The following is a 14,967-nucleotide window of genomic DNA, read 5'->3' as shown; positions in this document are numbered from 1 at the left end:
TGGAGTACAGTGGAGTACAGTGGAGCCTTGCGGAGTGGAGTGGAGAGGAGAGGAGTGGAATGAAGTAGAGTATGATGGAGTGGAGTGGAGTGGAGCATTGCGGAGTGGAGCGGACTGGAGTGGAGAGGAGTGGAATGAAGTAGAGTATAATGGAGTGGAGTGGAGTGGAGTGGAGTGCAGAGGAGTGGAGTTAAATGAAGTGGAGTGGAGTGGGGTGGAGTGGATTGGAGAGGACTGTACTGCAGTGAAATGGAGTGGAGTGGAGTGGATTGGAGTGGAGTGGAGAGGAGTGGAGTGGAGTGGAGTGGAGAGGAGAGGAGTGGAATGAAGTAGAGTATGATGGAGTGGAGTGGAGTGGAGCATTGCGGAGTGGAGCGGACTGTAGTGGAGAGGAGTGGAATGAAGTAGAGTATAATGGAGTGGAGTGGAGTGGAGTGCAGAGGAGTGGAGTTAAATGAAGTGGAGTGGAGTGGGGTGGAGTGGATTGGAGAGGACTGTACTGCAGTGAAAAGGAGTGGAGTGGAGTGGAGTGGAGTGTAGTAAAGTGGAGTGGAGTGGAGTGGAGTGGAGTGGAGTGGAGTGGAGTGGAGTGGAGTGGAGTGGAGTGGAGTGGAGTGGAGTGGAGTACAGTGGAGCCTTGCTGAGTTGAGTGGAGAGGAGCCTAGAAAATTGGAGTTGAGTGGAGTGGAGTCGAGTGGATTGGAGTGGAGTGGAGTGGAGTCGAGTGGATTGTAGTGGAGTGGAGTGGAGTGCAGTGGAGTGGAGTGGTGTGCAGTGGAGTGGAGTGGAGTGGAGTGGAGTGGAGTGGAGTGGAGTGGAGTGGAATGGAGTGGAGTGGAGTGGAGTGGTGTGGAGTGGAGTGGAGTGGAGTGGAGTGGAGTGGAGTGGAGTGGAGAGGAGTGGATTGGAGAGGACTGTACTGCAGTGAAAATGAGTGGTGTGAAGTGGTGTGGAGTGGTGTGGAGTGGAGAGGAGTGGAGTGGAGTGGAGTGCAGTGGAGTGGAGTGGAGTGGAGTGGAGTGGAGTGGAGTGGATTGGAGTGGTGTGCAGTGGAGTGGAGTGGAGTGGAGTGGAGTGGTGTGCAGTGGAGTGGAGTGGAGCATTGCGGAGTGGAGCGGAGTGGAGTGGAGAGGAGAGGAGTGGAATGAAGTAGAGTATAATGGAGTGGAGTGGAGTGGAGTGGAGAGTAGTGGAGTGGAGCGGAGTGGAGAGGAGTACAGTGGAACCTTGCGGAGTGGAGTGGAGAGGAGCCTAGAAAAGTGGAGTTGAGTGGAGTGGAGTGGAGTGGAGTGGAGTGGAGTGGAGTGGAGAGTAGTGGAGTGGAGCGGAGTGGAGTGGAGTGGAGTGGAGTGGAGTGGAGTGGAGAGGAGTACAGTGGAACCTTGCGGAGTGGAGTGGAGAGGAGCCTAGAAAAGTGGAGTTGAGTGGAGTGGAGTGGAGTGGAGTGGAGTGGAGTGGAGTGGAGTGGTGTGGAGTGGAGTGGAGTAGAGTGGAGTACAGTGGAGCCTTGAGGAGTGGAGTGGAGAGGAGCCTAGAAAAGTGGAGTGGAGTGGAGTGGAGTGGAGTGGAGTGGAGTGGAGTGGAGTGGAGTGGAGTGGAGTGGAGTGGAGTGGAGTGGAATGAAGAAGATTATAATGGAGTGGAGTTGAGAGGAGTGGAGTGGAGTGGAGTGGAGTGGAGTGGAGCATAGAGGAGTGGAGCGGAGTGGATTGGAGAGGAGAGGAGTGGAATGAAGTAGAGTATAATGGAGTGAAGTGGAGTGGAGTGCAGAGGAGTGGAGTTAAATGAAGTGGAGTGGAGTGGGGTGGAGTGGATTGGAGAGGACTGTACTGCAGTGAAAAGGAGTGGAGTGGAGTGGAGTGGAGTGGAGTGGAGTGGAGTGGAGTGGAGTGGAGTGGAGTGGAGTGGAGTTGAGTGGAGTGGAGTGGAGTGGAGTGGAGTGGAGTGGAGTGGAGTGGTGTGGAGTGGATAGGAGAGGAGTGGAATGAAGTAGAGTATAATGGAGTGAAGTGGAGTGGAGTGCAGAGGAGTGGAGTAAAATGAAGTGGAGTGGAGTGGGGTGGAGTGGATTGGAGAGGACTGTACTGCAGTGAAAAGGAGTGGAGTGGAGTGGAGTGGAGTGGAGTGGAGTGGAGTGGAGTGGTGTGGAGTGGAGTGGAGTGGAGTGGAGTGGAGTGGAGTGGAGTGGAGTGGAGTGGAGTGGAGTGGAGTGGAGTGGAGTGGAGTTGAGCGGAGTGGTGTGGAGTGGAGTGGAGTAGAGTGGAGGACAGTGGAGCCTTGAGGAGTGGAGTGTAGAGGAGCCTAGAAAAGAGGAGTGGAGTGGAGTGGAGTGGAGTGGAGTGGAGTGGAGTGGAGTGGAGTGGAGTGGAGTGGAGTGGAGTGGATTGGAGTGGAGTGGAGTGGAGTGGAGCATTGCGGAGTTGAGCGGAGTGGAGTGGAGAGGAGAGGAGTGGAATGAAGTAGAGTATAAGTGAGTGGAGTGGAGTGGAGTGGAGTGGAGTGGAGTGGAGTGGAGTGGAGTGGAGTGGAGTGGAGTGGAGTGGAGTGGAGTACAGTGGAGCCTTGAGGAGTGGAGTGGAGAGGAGCCTAGAAAAGTGGAGTGGAGTGGAGTGGAGTGGAGTGGAGTGGAGTGGAGTGGAGTGGAGTGGAGTGGAGTGGAGTGAAATGGAGTGGAGTGGAGTGGAGAGGAGTGGAGAGGAATATACTGCAGCGAATAGGAGTTGAATGGAGTGGAGAGGAGTGGATTGGAGCGTACTGTACTGCAGTGAAAATAGTGGCGTGGAGTTGTGTGGAGTGGTGTGGAGTGGAGAGGAGTGGAGTGGAGTGGAGTTGAGTGGGGTGAAGCGGAGTGGAGTGGAGTGGAGTGGAGTTGAGAGGAGTGGAGTGGAGTGGAGTGGAGTGGAGTGGAGTGGAGTGGAGCATAGAGGAGTGGAGCGGAGTGGAGTGGAGAGGAGAGGAGTGGAATGAAGTAGAGTATAATGGAGTGAAGTGGAGTGGAGTGCAGAGGAGTGGAGTTAAATGAAGTGGAGTGGAGTGGGGTGGAGTGGATTAAAGAGGACTGTACTGCAGTGAAAAGGAGTGGAGTGGAGTGGAGTGGAGTGGAGTGGAGTGGAGTGGAGTGGAGTGGTGTGGAGTGGAGTGGAATGGAGTGGAGTGGAGTGGAGTGGAGTGGAGTGGAGTTGAGCGGAGTGGTGTGGAGTGGAGTGGAGTAGAGTGGAGGACAGTGGAGCCTTGAGGAGTGGAGTGTAGAGGAGCCTAGAAAAGAGGAGTGGAGTGGAGTGGAGTGGAGTGGAGTGGAGTGGAGTGGAGTGGAGTGGAGTGGAGTGGAGTGGAGCATTGCGGAGTTGAGCGGAGTGGAGTGGAGAGGAGAGGAGTGGAATGAAGAAGAGTATAAGTGAGTGGAGTGGAGTGGAGTGGAGTGGAGTGGAGTGGAGTGGAGTGGAGTGGAGTACAGTGGAGTACAGTGGAGTACAGTGGAGTACAGTGGAGTACAGTGGAGCCTTGCGGAGTGGAGTGGAGAGGAGAGGAGTGGAATGAAGTAGAGTATGATGGAGTGGAGTGGAGTGGAGCATTGCGGAGTGGAGCGGACTGGAGTGGAGAGGAGTGGAATGAAGTAGAGTATAATGGAGTGGAGTGGAGTGGAGTGGAGTGCAGAGGAGTGGAGTTAAATGAAGTGGAGTGGAGTGGGGTGGAGTGGATTGGAGAGGACTGTACTGCAGTGAAATGGAGTGGAGTGGAGTGGATTGGAGTGGAGTGGAGAGGAGTGGAGTGGAGTGGAGTGGAGAGGAGAGGAGTGGAATGAAGTAGAGTATGATGGAGTGGAGTGGAGTGGAGCATTGCGGAGTGGAGCGGACTGTAGTGGAGAGGAGTGGAATGAAGTAGAGTATAATGGAGTGGAGTGGAGTGGAGTGCAGAGGAGTGGAGTTAAATGAAGTGGAGTGGAGTGGGGTGGAGTGGATTGGAGAGGACTGTACTGCAGTGAAAAGGAGTGGAGTGGAGTGGAGTGGAGTGGAGTGGAGTGTAGTAAAGTGGAGTGGAGTGGAGTGGAGTGGAGTGGAGTGGAGTGGAGTGGAGTGGAGTGGAGTGGAGTGGAGTGGAGTACAGTGGAGCCTTGCTGAGTTGAGTGGAGAGGAGCCTAGAAAATTGGAGTTGAGTGGAGTGGAGTCGAGTGGATTGGAGTGGAGTGGAGTGGAGTCGAGTGGATTGTAGTGGAGTGGAGTGGAGTGCAGTGGAGTGGAGTGGTGTGCAGTGGAGTGGAGTGGAGTGGAGTGGAGTGGAGTGGAGTGGAGTGGAGTGGAATGGAGTGGAGTGGAGTGGAGTGGTGTGGAGTGGAGTGGAGTGGAGTGGAGTGGAGTGGAGTGGAGTGGAGAGGAGTGGATTGGAGAGGACTGTACTGCAGTGAAAATGAGTGGTGTGAAGTGGTGTGGAGTGGTGTGGAGTGGAGAGGAGTGGAGTGGAGTGGAGTGCAGTGGAGTGGAGTGGAGTGGAGTGGAGTGGAGTGGAGTGGATTGGAGTGGTGTGCAGTGGAGTGGAGTGGAGTGGAGTGGAGTGGTGTGCAGTGGAGTGGAGTGGAGCATTGCGGAGTGGAGCGGAGTGGAGTGGAGAGGAGAGGAGTGGAATGAAGTAGAGTATAATGGAGTGGAGTGGAGTGGAGTGGAGAGTAGTGGAGTGGAGCGGAGTGGAGAGGAGTACAGTGGAACCTTGCGGAGTGGAGTGGAGAGGAGCCTAGAAAAGTGGAGTTGAGTGGAGTGGAGTGGAGTGGAGTGGAGTGGAGTGGAGTGGAGAGTAGTGGAGTGGAGCGGAGTGGAGTGGAGTGGAGTGGAGTGGAGTGGAGTGGAGAGGAGTACAGTGGAACCTTGCGGAGTGGAGTGGAGAGGAGCCTAGAAAAGTGGAGTTGAGTGGAGTGGAGTGGAGTGGAGTGGAGTGGAGTGGAGTGGAGTGGTGTGGAGTGGAGTGGAGTAGAGTGGAGTACAGTGGAGCCTTGAGGAGTGGAGTGGAGAGGAGCCTAGAAAAGTGGAGTGGAGTGGAGTGGAGTGGAGTGGAGTGGAGTGGAGTGGAGTGGAGTGGAGTGGAGTGGAGTGGAGTGGAGTGGAGTGGAATGAAGAAGATTATAATGGAGTGGAGTTGAGAGGAGTGGAGTGGAGTGGAGTGGAGTGGAGTGGAGCATAGAGGAGTGGAGCGGAGTGGATTGGAGAGGAGAGGAGTGGAATGAAGTAGAGTATAATGGAGTGAAGTGGAGTGGAGTGCAGAGGAGTGGAGTTAAATGAAGTGGAGTGGAGTGGGGTGGAGTGGATTGGAGAGGACTGTACTGCAGTGAAAAGGAGTGGAGTGGAGTGGAGTGGAGTGGAGTGGAGTGGAGTGGAGTGGAGTGGAGTGGAGTGGAGTGGAGTTGAGTGGAGTGGAGTGGAGTGGAGTGGAGTGGAGTGGAGTGGTGTGGAGTGGATAGGAGAGGAGTGGAATGAAGTAGAGTATAATGGAGTGAAGTGGAGTGGAGTGCAGAGGAGTGGAGTAAAATGAAGTGGAGTGGAGTGGGGTGGAGTGGATTGGAGAGGACTGTACTGCAGTGAAAAGGAGTGGAGTGGAGTGGAGTGGAGTGGAGTGGAGTGGAGTGGAGTGGTGTGGAGTGGAGTGGAGTGGAGTGGAGTGGAGTGGAGTGGAGTGGAGTGGAGTGGAGTGGAGTGGAGTGGAGTGGAGTGGAGTTGAGCGGAGTGGTGTGGAGTGGAGTGGAGTAGAGTGGAGGACAGTGGAGCCTTGAGGAGTGGAGTGTAGAGGAGCCTAGAAAAGAGGAGTGGAGTGGAGTGGAGTGGAGTGGAGTGGAGTGGAGTGGAGTGGAGTGGAGTGGAGTGGAGTGGAGTGGAGTGGATTGGAGTGGAGTGGAGTGGAGTGGAGCATTGCGGAGTTGAGCGGAGTGGAGTGGAGAGGAGAGGAGTGGAATGAAGTAGAGTATAAGTGAGTGGAGTGGAGTGGAGTGGAGTGGAGTGGAGTGGAGTGGAGTGGAGTGGAGTGGAGTGGAGTGGAGTGGAGTGGAGTGGAGTACAGTGGAGCCTTGAGGAGTGGAGTGGAGAGGAGCCTAGAAAAGTGGAGTGGAGTGGAGTGGAGTGGAGTGGAGTGGAGTGGAGTGGAGTACAGTGGAGTACAGTGGAGTACAGTGGAGTACAGTGGAGTACAGTGGAGTACAGTGGAGCCTTGCGGAGTGGAGTGGAGAGGAGAGGAGTGGAATGAAGTAGAGTATGATGGAGTGGAGTGGAGTGGAGCATTGCGGAGTGGAGCGGACTGGAGTGGAGAGGAGTGGAATGAAGTAGAGTATAATGGAGTGGAGTGGAGTGGAGTGGAGTGCAGAGGAGTGGAGTTAAATGAAGTGGAGTGGAGTGGGGTGGAGTGGATTGGAGAGGACTGTACTGCAGTGAAAAGGAGTGGAGTGGAGTGGAGTGGAGTGGAGTGGAGTGGAGTGGAGTGGAGTGGAGTGGAGTGGAGTGGAGTGGAGTGGAGTGGAGTGGAGTGGAGTGGAGTGGAGAGGAGAGGAGTGGAATGAAGTAGAGTATGATGGAGTGGAGTGGAGTGGAGCATTGCGGAGTGGAGCGGACTGTAGTGGAGAGGAGTGGAATGAAGTAGAGTATAATGGAGTGGAGTGGAGTGGAGTGCAGAGGAGTGGAGTTAAATGAAGTGGAGTGGAGTGGGGTGGAGTGGATTGGAGAGGACTGTACTGCAGTGAAAAGGAGTGGAGTGGAGTGGAGTGGAGTGGAGTGGAGTGGAGTGGAGTGGAGTGGAGAGGAGAAGAGTGGAATGAAGTAGAGTATAAGTGAGTGGAGTGGAGTGGAGTGGAGTGGAGTGGAGTGGAGTGGAGTGGAGTGGAGTGGAGTGGAGTGGAGTGGAGTACAGTGGAGCCTTGCTGAGTTGAGTGGAGAGGAGCCTAGAAAATTGGAGTTGAGTGGAGTGGAGTCGAGTGGATTGGAGTGGAGTGGAGTGGAGTCGAGTGGATTGTAGTGGAGTGGAGTGGAGTGGAGTGGAGTGGAGTGGTGTGCAGTGGAGTGGAGTGGAGTGGAGTGGAGTGGAGTGGAGTGGAGTGGAATGGAGTGGAGTGGAGTGGAGTGGAGTGGAGTGGAGTGGAGTGGAGTGGAGTGGAGTGGAGAGGAGTGGATTGGAGAGGACTGTACTGCAGTGAAAATGAGTGGTGTGAAGTGGTGTGGAGTGGTGTGGAGTGGAGAGGAGTGGAGTGGAGTGGAGTGGAGTGGAGTGGAGTGGAGTGGAGTGGAGTGGAGTGGAGTGGAGTGGAGTGGAGTGGATTGGAGTGGTGTGCAGTGGAGTGGAGTGGAGTGGAGTGGAGTGGAGTGGTGTGCAGTGGAGTGGAGTGGAGCATTGCGGAGTGGAGCGGAGTGGAGTGGAGAGGAGAGGAGTGGAATGAAGTAGAGTATAATGGAGTGGAGTGGAGTGGAGTGGAGAGTAGTGGAGTGGAGCGGAGTGGAGAGGAGTACAGTGGAACCTTGCGGAGTGGAGTGGAGAGGAGCCTAGAAAAGTGGAGTTGAGTGGAGTGGAGTGGAGTGGAGTGGAGTGGAGTGGAGAGTAGTGGAGTGGAGCGGAGTGGAGTGGAGTGGAGTGGAGTGGAGTGGAGTGGAGTGGAGAGGAGTACAGTGGAACCTTGCGGAGTGGAGTGGAGAGGAGCCTAGAAAAGTGGAGTTGAGTGGAGTGGAGTAGAGTGGAGTGGAGTGGAGTGGAGTGGAGTGGAGTGGAGTGGAGTGGAGTGGAGTGGAGTGGAGTGGAGTGGAGTGGTGTGGAGTGGAGTGGAGTGGAGTACAGTGGAGTACAGTGGAGCCTTGAGGAGTGGAGTGGAGAGGAGCCTAGAAAAGTGGAGTGGAGTGGAGTGGAGTGGAGTGGAGTGGAGTGGAGTGGAGTGGAGTGGAGTGGAGTGGAGTGGAGTGGAGTGGAGTGGAATGAAGAAGATTATAATGGAGTGGAGTTGAGAGGAGTGGAGTGGAGTGGAGTGGAGTGGAGTGGAGCATAGAGGAGTGGAGCGGAGTGGAGTGGAGAGGAGAGGAGTGGAATGAAGTAGAGTATAATGGAGTGAAGTGGAGTGGAGTGCAGAGGAGTGGAGTTAAATGAAGTGGAGTGGAGTGGGGTGGAGTGGATTGGAGAGGACTGTACTGCAGTGAAAAGGAGTGGAGTGGAGTGGAGTGGAGTGGAGTGGAGTGGAGTGGAGTGGAGTGGAGTGGAGTGGAGTGGAGTGGTGTGGAGTGGAGTGGAGTAGAGTGGAGTACAGTGGAGCCTTGAGGAATGGAGTGTATAGGAGCCTAGAAAAGAGGAGTGGAGTGGAGTGGAGTGGAGTGGAGTGGAGTGGAGTGGAGTGAAGTGGAGTGGAGTGGAGTGGAGTGGAGTGGAGTGGAGTGGAGTGGAGTGGAGTGGAGTGGAGTGGAGTGGAGTGGAGCCTTTCTGAGTTGAGTGGAGAGGAGCCTAGAAAAGTGGAGTTGAGTGGAGTGGAGTGGAGTGGAGTGGAGTGGAGTGGAGTGGAGTGGAGTGGAGTGGAGTGGAGTGGAGTGGAGTGGAGCATTGCGGAGTTGAGCGGAGTGGAGTGGAGAGGAGAGGAGTGGAATGAAGTAGAGTATAAGTGAGTGGAGTGGAGTGGAGTGGAGTGGAGTGGAGTGTAGTGGAGTGGAGTGGAGTGGGGTGGGGTGGAGTGGAGTGGAGTGGTGTTGAGTGGAGTGGAGTAGAGTGGAGTACAGTGGAGCCTTGAGGAGTGGAGTGGAGAGGAGCCTCGAAAAGTGGAGTGGAGTGGAGTGGAGTACAGTGGAGTACAGTGGAGTACAGTGGAGTACAGTGGAGCCTTGCGGAGTGGAGTGGAGAGGAGAGGAGTGGAATGAAGTAGAGTATGATGGAGTGGAGTGGAGTGGAGTGGAGCATTGCGGAGTGGAGCGGACTGTAGTGGAGAGGAGTGGAATGAAGTAGAGTATAATGGAGTGGAGTGGAGTGGAGTGCAGAGGAGTGGAGTTAAATGAAGTGGAGTGGAGTGGGGTGGAGGGGATTGGAGAGGACTGTTCTGCAGTGAAAAGGAGTGGAGTGGAGTGGAGTGGAGTGGAGTGGAGTGGAGTGGAGAGGAGAAGAGTGGAATGAAGTAGAGTATAAGTGAGTGGAGTGGAGTGGAGTGGAGTGGACTGGAGTGGAGTGGAGTGGAGTGGAGTGGAGTGGAGTGGAGTGGAGTGGAGTGGAGTGGAGTGGAGTGGAGTGGAGTGGAGTGGAGTGGAGTAGAGTGGAGTGGAGTGGAGTGGAGTGGAGTACAGTGGAGCCTTGCTGAGTTGAGTGGAGAGGAGCCTAGAAAAGTGGAGTTGAGTGGAGTGGAGTCGAGTGGATTGGAGTGGAGTGGAGTGGAGTGCAGTGGAGTTGAGTGGTGTGCAGTGGAGTGGAGTGGAGTGGAGTGGAGTGGAGTGGAGTGGAGTGGAGTGGAGTGGAGTGGAGTGGAGTGGAGTGGAGTGGAGTGGAGAGGAGAGGAGTGGAATGAAGTAGAGTATAAGTGAGTGGAGTGGAGTGGAGTGGAGTGGAGTGGAGTGGAGTGGAGTGGAGTGGAGTGGAGTGGAGTGGAGTGGAGTGGAGTGGAGTGGAATGAAGTAGAGTATAATAAAGTGGAGTGGAGTGGAGTGGAGTGGAGAGGAGTGGAGTGGAGTGGAGTGGAGTGGAGTGGAGTGGAGTGGAGTGGAGTGGAGTGGAGTGGAATGAAGTAGAGTATAATAAAGTGGAGTGAAGTGGAGAGGTGTGGAGTGGGGTGGAGTGGAGTGGAGTGGAGTGGAGTGGAGTGGAGTGGAATGGAGTGGAGTGGAGTGGAGTGGAGTGGAGTGGAGTGGAGTGGAGTGGAGTGGAGTGGAGTGGAGTGGAGTGGAGTGGAAGGGAGTGGATTGGAGAGGACTGTACTGCAGTGAAAATGAGTGGTGTGAAGTGGTGTGGAGTGGTGTGGAGTAGAGAGGAGTGGAGTGGAGTGGAGTGGAGTGGAGTGGAGTGGAGTGGAGTGGAGTGGAGTGGAGTGGAGTGGAGTGGAGTGGTGTGCAGTGGAGTGGAGTGGAGCATTGCGGAGTGGAGCGGAGTGGAGTGGAGAGGAGAGGAGTGGAATGAAGTAGAGTATAATGGAGTGGAGTGGAGTGGAGTGGAGAGTAGTGGAGTGGAGCGGAGTGGAGTGGAGTGGAGTGGAGTGGAGTGGAGAGGAGTACAGTGGAACCTTGCGGAGTGGAGTGGAGAGGAGCCTAGAAAAGTGGAGTTGAGTGGAGTGGAGTGGAGTGGAGTCGAGTGGAGTGGAGAGTAGTGGAGTGGAGCGGAGTGGAGTGGAGTGGAGTGGAGTGGAGTGGAGTGGAGAGGAGTACAGTGGAACCTTGCGGAGTGGAGTGGAGAGGAGCCTAGAAAAGTGGAGTGGAGTGGAGTGGAGTGGAGTGGAGTGGAGTGGAGTGGAGTGGAGTGGAGTGGTGTGGAGTGGAGTGGAGTGGAGTGGAGTACAGAGGAGCCTTGAGGAGTGGAGTGGAGAGGAGCCTAGAAAAGTGGAGTGGAGTGGAGTGGAGTGGAGTGGAGTGGAGTGGAGTACAGTGGAGTACAGTGGAGTACAGTGGAGTACAGTGGAGCCTTGCGGAGTGGAGTGGAGAGGAGAGGAGTGGAATGAAGTAGAGTATGATGGAGTGGAGTGGAGTGGAGCATTGCGGAGTGGAGCGGACTGGAGTGGAGAGGAGTGGAATGAAGTAGAGTATAATGGAGTGGAGTGGAGTGGAGTGCAGAGGAGTGGAGTTAAATGAAGTGGAGTGGAGTGGGGTGGAGTGGATTGGAGAGGACTGTACTGCAGTGAAAAGGAGTGGAGTGGAGTGGAGTGGAGTGGAGTGGAGTGGAGTGGAGTGGAGTGGAGTGGAGTGGAGTGGAGTGGAGGGGAGTGGAGGGGAGTGGAGTGGAGTGGAGAGGAGTGGAGTGGAGGGGAGTGGAGTGGAGTGGAGTGGAGTGGAGTGGAGTGGAGTGGAGTGGAGTGGAGTGGTGTGGAGTGGAGTGGAGTGGAGTGGAGTGGTGTGGAGTGGAGTGGAGTAGAGTGGAGTACAGTGGAGCCTTGAGGAGTGGAGTGGAGAGGAGCCTAGAAAAGTGGAGTGGAGTGGAGTGGAGTGGAGTGGAGTGGAGTGGAGTGGAGTGGAGTGGAGTGGAGTGGAGTGGAGTGGAGTGGAGTAGAGTCGAGTGGAGTGGAGTGGAGTACAGTGGAGTACAGTGGAGTACAGTGGAGCCTTGCAGAGTGGAGTGGAGAGGAGAGGAGTGGAATGAAGTAGAGTATGATGAAGTGAAGTGGAGTGGAGCATTGCGGAGTGGAGCGGACTGGAGTTGAGAGGAGTGGAATGAAGTAGAGTATAATGGAGTGGAGTGGAGCATTGCGGAGTGGAGTGCAGAGGAGTGGAGTTAAATGAAGTGGAGTGGAGTGGGGTGGAGTGGATTGGAGAGGACTGTACTGCAGTGAAAAGGAGTGGAGTGGAGTGGAGTGGAGTGGAGTGGAGTGGAGTGGAGTGGAGTGGAGTGGAGTGGAGTGGAGTGGAGTGGAGAGGAGAAGAGTGGAATGAAGTAGAGTATAAGTGAGTGGAGTGGAGTGGAGTGGAGTGGAGTGGAGTGGAGTGGAGTGGAGTGGAGTGGAGTGGAGTGGAGTGGAGTGGAGTGGAGTGGAGTACAGTGGAGCCTTGCTGAGTTGAGTGGAGAGGAGCCTAGAAAATTGGAGTTGAGTGGAGTGGAGTCGAGTGGATTGGAGTGGAGTGGAGTGGAGTCGAGTGGATTGGAGTGGAGTGGAGTGGAGTGCAGTGGAGTGGAGTGGTGTGCAGTGGATTGGAGTGGATTGGAGTGGAGTGGAGTGGAGTGGAGTGGAGTGGAGTGGAGTGGAGTGGAGTGGAGAGGAGTGGAATGAAGTAGAGTATAAGTGAGTGGAGTGGAGTGGAGTGGAGTGGAGTGGAGTGGAGTGGAGTGGAGTTGAGTGGAGTGGAGTGGAGTGGAGTGGAGTGGAGTGGAGTGGAGTGGAGTGGAGTGGAGTGGAGTGGAGCACAGTGGAGCACAGTGGAGCACAGTGGAGCACAGTGGAGTACAGTGGAGACTTGCAAAGTAGAGTTGAGTGGAGTGGAGTGGAGTGGAGTGGAGTGGAGTGGAGATGTGTGGAGTTGGGTGGAGTGGAGTGGAGTGGAGTGGAGTGGAGTGGAGTGGAGTGGAGTGGAGTGGAGTGGAGTGGAGTGGAGAGGAGTGGAGTGGAGTGGAGAGGAGTGGATTGGAGAGGACTGTACTGCAGTGAAAATGAGTAGTGTGAAGTGGTGTGGAGTGGTGTGGAGTGGAGAGGAGTGGAGTGGAGTGGTGTGGAGTGGAGTGGAGATGAGTGGAGTGGAGTGGAGTGGAGTGGAGTGGAGTGGAGTGGAGTGGTGTGCAGTGGAGTGGAGTGGAGCATTGCGGAGTGGAGCGGAGTGGAGAGGAGAGGAGTGGAATGAAGTAGAGTATAATGGAGTGGAGTGGAGTGGAGTGGAGAGTAGTGGAGTGGAGCGGAGTGAAGTGGTGTGGAGTGGTGTGGAGTGGAGTGGAGTGGAGTGGAGTGGAGTGGAGTGGAGTGGAGTGGAGTGGTGTGCAGTGGAGTGGAGTGGAGCATTGCGGAGTGGAGCGGAGTGGAGAGGAGAGGAGTGGAATGAAGTAGAGTATAATGGAGTGGAGTGGAGTGGAGTGGAGAGTAGTGGAGTGGAGCGGAGTGGAGTGGAGTGGAGTGGAGTGGAGTGGAGTGGAGAGGAGTACAGTGGAACCTTGCGAAGTCGAGTGGAGAGGAGCCTAGAAAAGTGGAGTGGAGTGGAGTGGAGTGGAGTGGAGTGGAGTGGAGTGGAGTGGAGTGGAGAGGAGTACAGTGGAACCTTGCGGAGTGGAGTGGAGAGGAGCCTAGAAAAGTAGAGTTGAGTGGAGTGGAGTGGAGTGGAGTTGAGTGGAGTGGAGTGGTGTGGAGTGGAGTGGAGTAGAGTGGAGTACAGTGGAGCCTTGAGGAGTGGAGTGGAGAGGAGCCTAGAAAAGTGGAGTGGAGTGGAGTGGAGTGGAGTGGAGTGGAGTGGAGTGGAGTGGAGTGGAGTGGAGTGGAGTGGAGTGGAATGAAGAAGATTATAATGGAGTGGAGTTGAGGGGAGTGGAGTGGAGTGGAGTGGAGTGGAGTGGAGTGGAGTGGAGTGGAGTGGAGTGGAGTGGAGTGGAGTGGAGTGGAGTGGAGTGGAGTGGAGTCGAGTGGAGTGGAGTACAGTGGAGTACAGTGGAGCCTTGCGGAGTGGAGTGGAGAGGAGAGGAGTGGAATGAAGTAGAGTATGATGAAGTGAAGTGGAGTGGAGCATTGCGGAGTGGAGCGGACTGGAGTGGAGAGGAGTGGAATGAAGTAGAGTATAATGGAGTGGAGTGGAGTGGAGTGCAGAGGAGTGGAGTTAAATGAAGTGGAGTGGAGTGGGGTGGAGTGGATTGGAGAGGACTGTACTGCAGTGAAAAGGAGTGGAGTGGAGTGGAGTGGAGTGGAGTGGAGTGGTGTGCAGTGGAGTGGAGTGGAGCATTGCGGAGTGGAGCGGAGTGGAGTGGAGAGGAGAGGAGTGGAATGAAGTAGAGTATAATGGAGTGGAGTGGAGTTGAGTGGAGAGTAGTGGACTGGAGTGGAGTGGAGTGGAGTGGAGTGGAGTGGAGTGGAGTGGAGTGGAGTGGAGTGGAGTGGAGTGGAGTGGAGTGGAGTGGAGAGGAGTGGAGTACAGTGGAGCCTTGCGGAGTGGAGTGGAGAGGAGCCTAGAAAAGTGGAGTTGAGTGGAGTGGAGTGGAGTGGAGTGGAGTGGAGTGGAGTGGAGTGGAGAGGAGTAAAGGTGAGAGGAATGTACTGCAGCGAATAGGAGTGGAATGGAGTGGAGTGGAGTGGTGTGGAGTGGAGAGGAGTGGAGTGGAGTGGGGTGGAGTGGAGTGGAGTGGAGTGGAGTGGAGTGGAGTGGAGTGGAGTGGAGTGGAGTGGAGTGGAGTGGAGTAAAGTGGAGTGGAGTGGAGCATTGTGGAGTGGAGCGGAGTGGAGTGGCGAGGAGAGGATTGGAATGAAGTGGAGTATAATGGAGTGGAGTGGAGTGGAGTGGAGTGGAGTTGAGTGGAGTGGAGTGGAGTGGAGTGGAGTGGAGTGGAGTGGAGTGGAGTGAAATGGAGTGGAGTGGAGTGGAGTGGAGTGGAGTGGAGTGGAGTGGAGTGGAATGAAGTAGAGTATAATGGAGTGGAGTGGAGTGGAGTGGAGAGTAGTGGAGTGGAGTGGAGTGGAGTGGAGTGGAGTGGAGTGGAGTGGAGTGGAGTGGAGTGGAGTGGAGTGGAGTGGAGTGGAGTGGAGTGGAGTGGAGTGGAGTACAGTGGAGCCTTGCGGAGTGGAGTGGAGAGGAGCCTAGAAAAGTGGAGTTGAGTGGAGTGGAGTGGAGTGGAGTGGAGTGGAGTGGAGTGGAGTTGAGTGGGGTGGAGTGGAGTGGAGTGGAGTGGAGTGGAGTGGAGTGGAGTGGAGTGGAGTGGAGTGGAGTAAAGTGGAGTGGAGTGGAGTGGAGTTGAGTGGAGTGGAGTAAAGTGGAGTGGAGTGGAGCATTGCGGAGTGGAGCGGAGTGGAGTGGAGAGGAGAGGAGTGGAATGAAGTGGAGTATAATGGAGTGGAGTGGAGTGGAGTGGAGTGGAGTGGAGTGGAGTGGAGTGGAGTGGAGTGGAGTGGAGTGGAGTGGAGTGGAGTGGAGTGGAGTGGAGTGGAGTGGAGTGAAATGGAGTGGAGTGGAGTGGAGAGGAGTGGAGAGGAATGTACTGCAGCGAATAGGAGATGAATGGAGTGGACTGGAGAGGAGTAGATTGGAGAGTACTGTACTGCAGTGAAAATGAGTGGCGTGGAGTGGTGTGGAGTGGTGTGGAGTGGAGAGGAGTGGAGTGGAGTGGAGTTGAGTGGGGTGGAGTGGAGTTGAGTGGAGTGGAGTGGAGTGGAGTGGAGTGGAGTGG

Source organism: Cyrtonyx montezumae, unplaced genomic scaffold (genome assembly GCF_038088225.1).
Source record: "Cyrtonyx montezumae isolate F1298 unplaced genomic scaffold, pur_monq_1.0 scaffold_55, whole genome shotgun sequence".
In the NCBI taxonomy this organism is placed as follows: Eukaryota; Metazoa; Chordata; class Aves; order Galliformes; family Odontophoridae; genus Cyrtonyx; species Cyrtonyx montezumae.
This window is presented reverse-complemented; position numbering follows the sequence as displayed.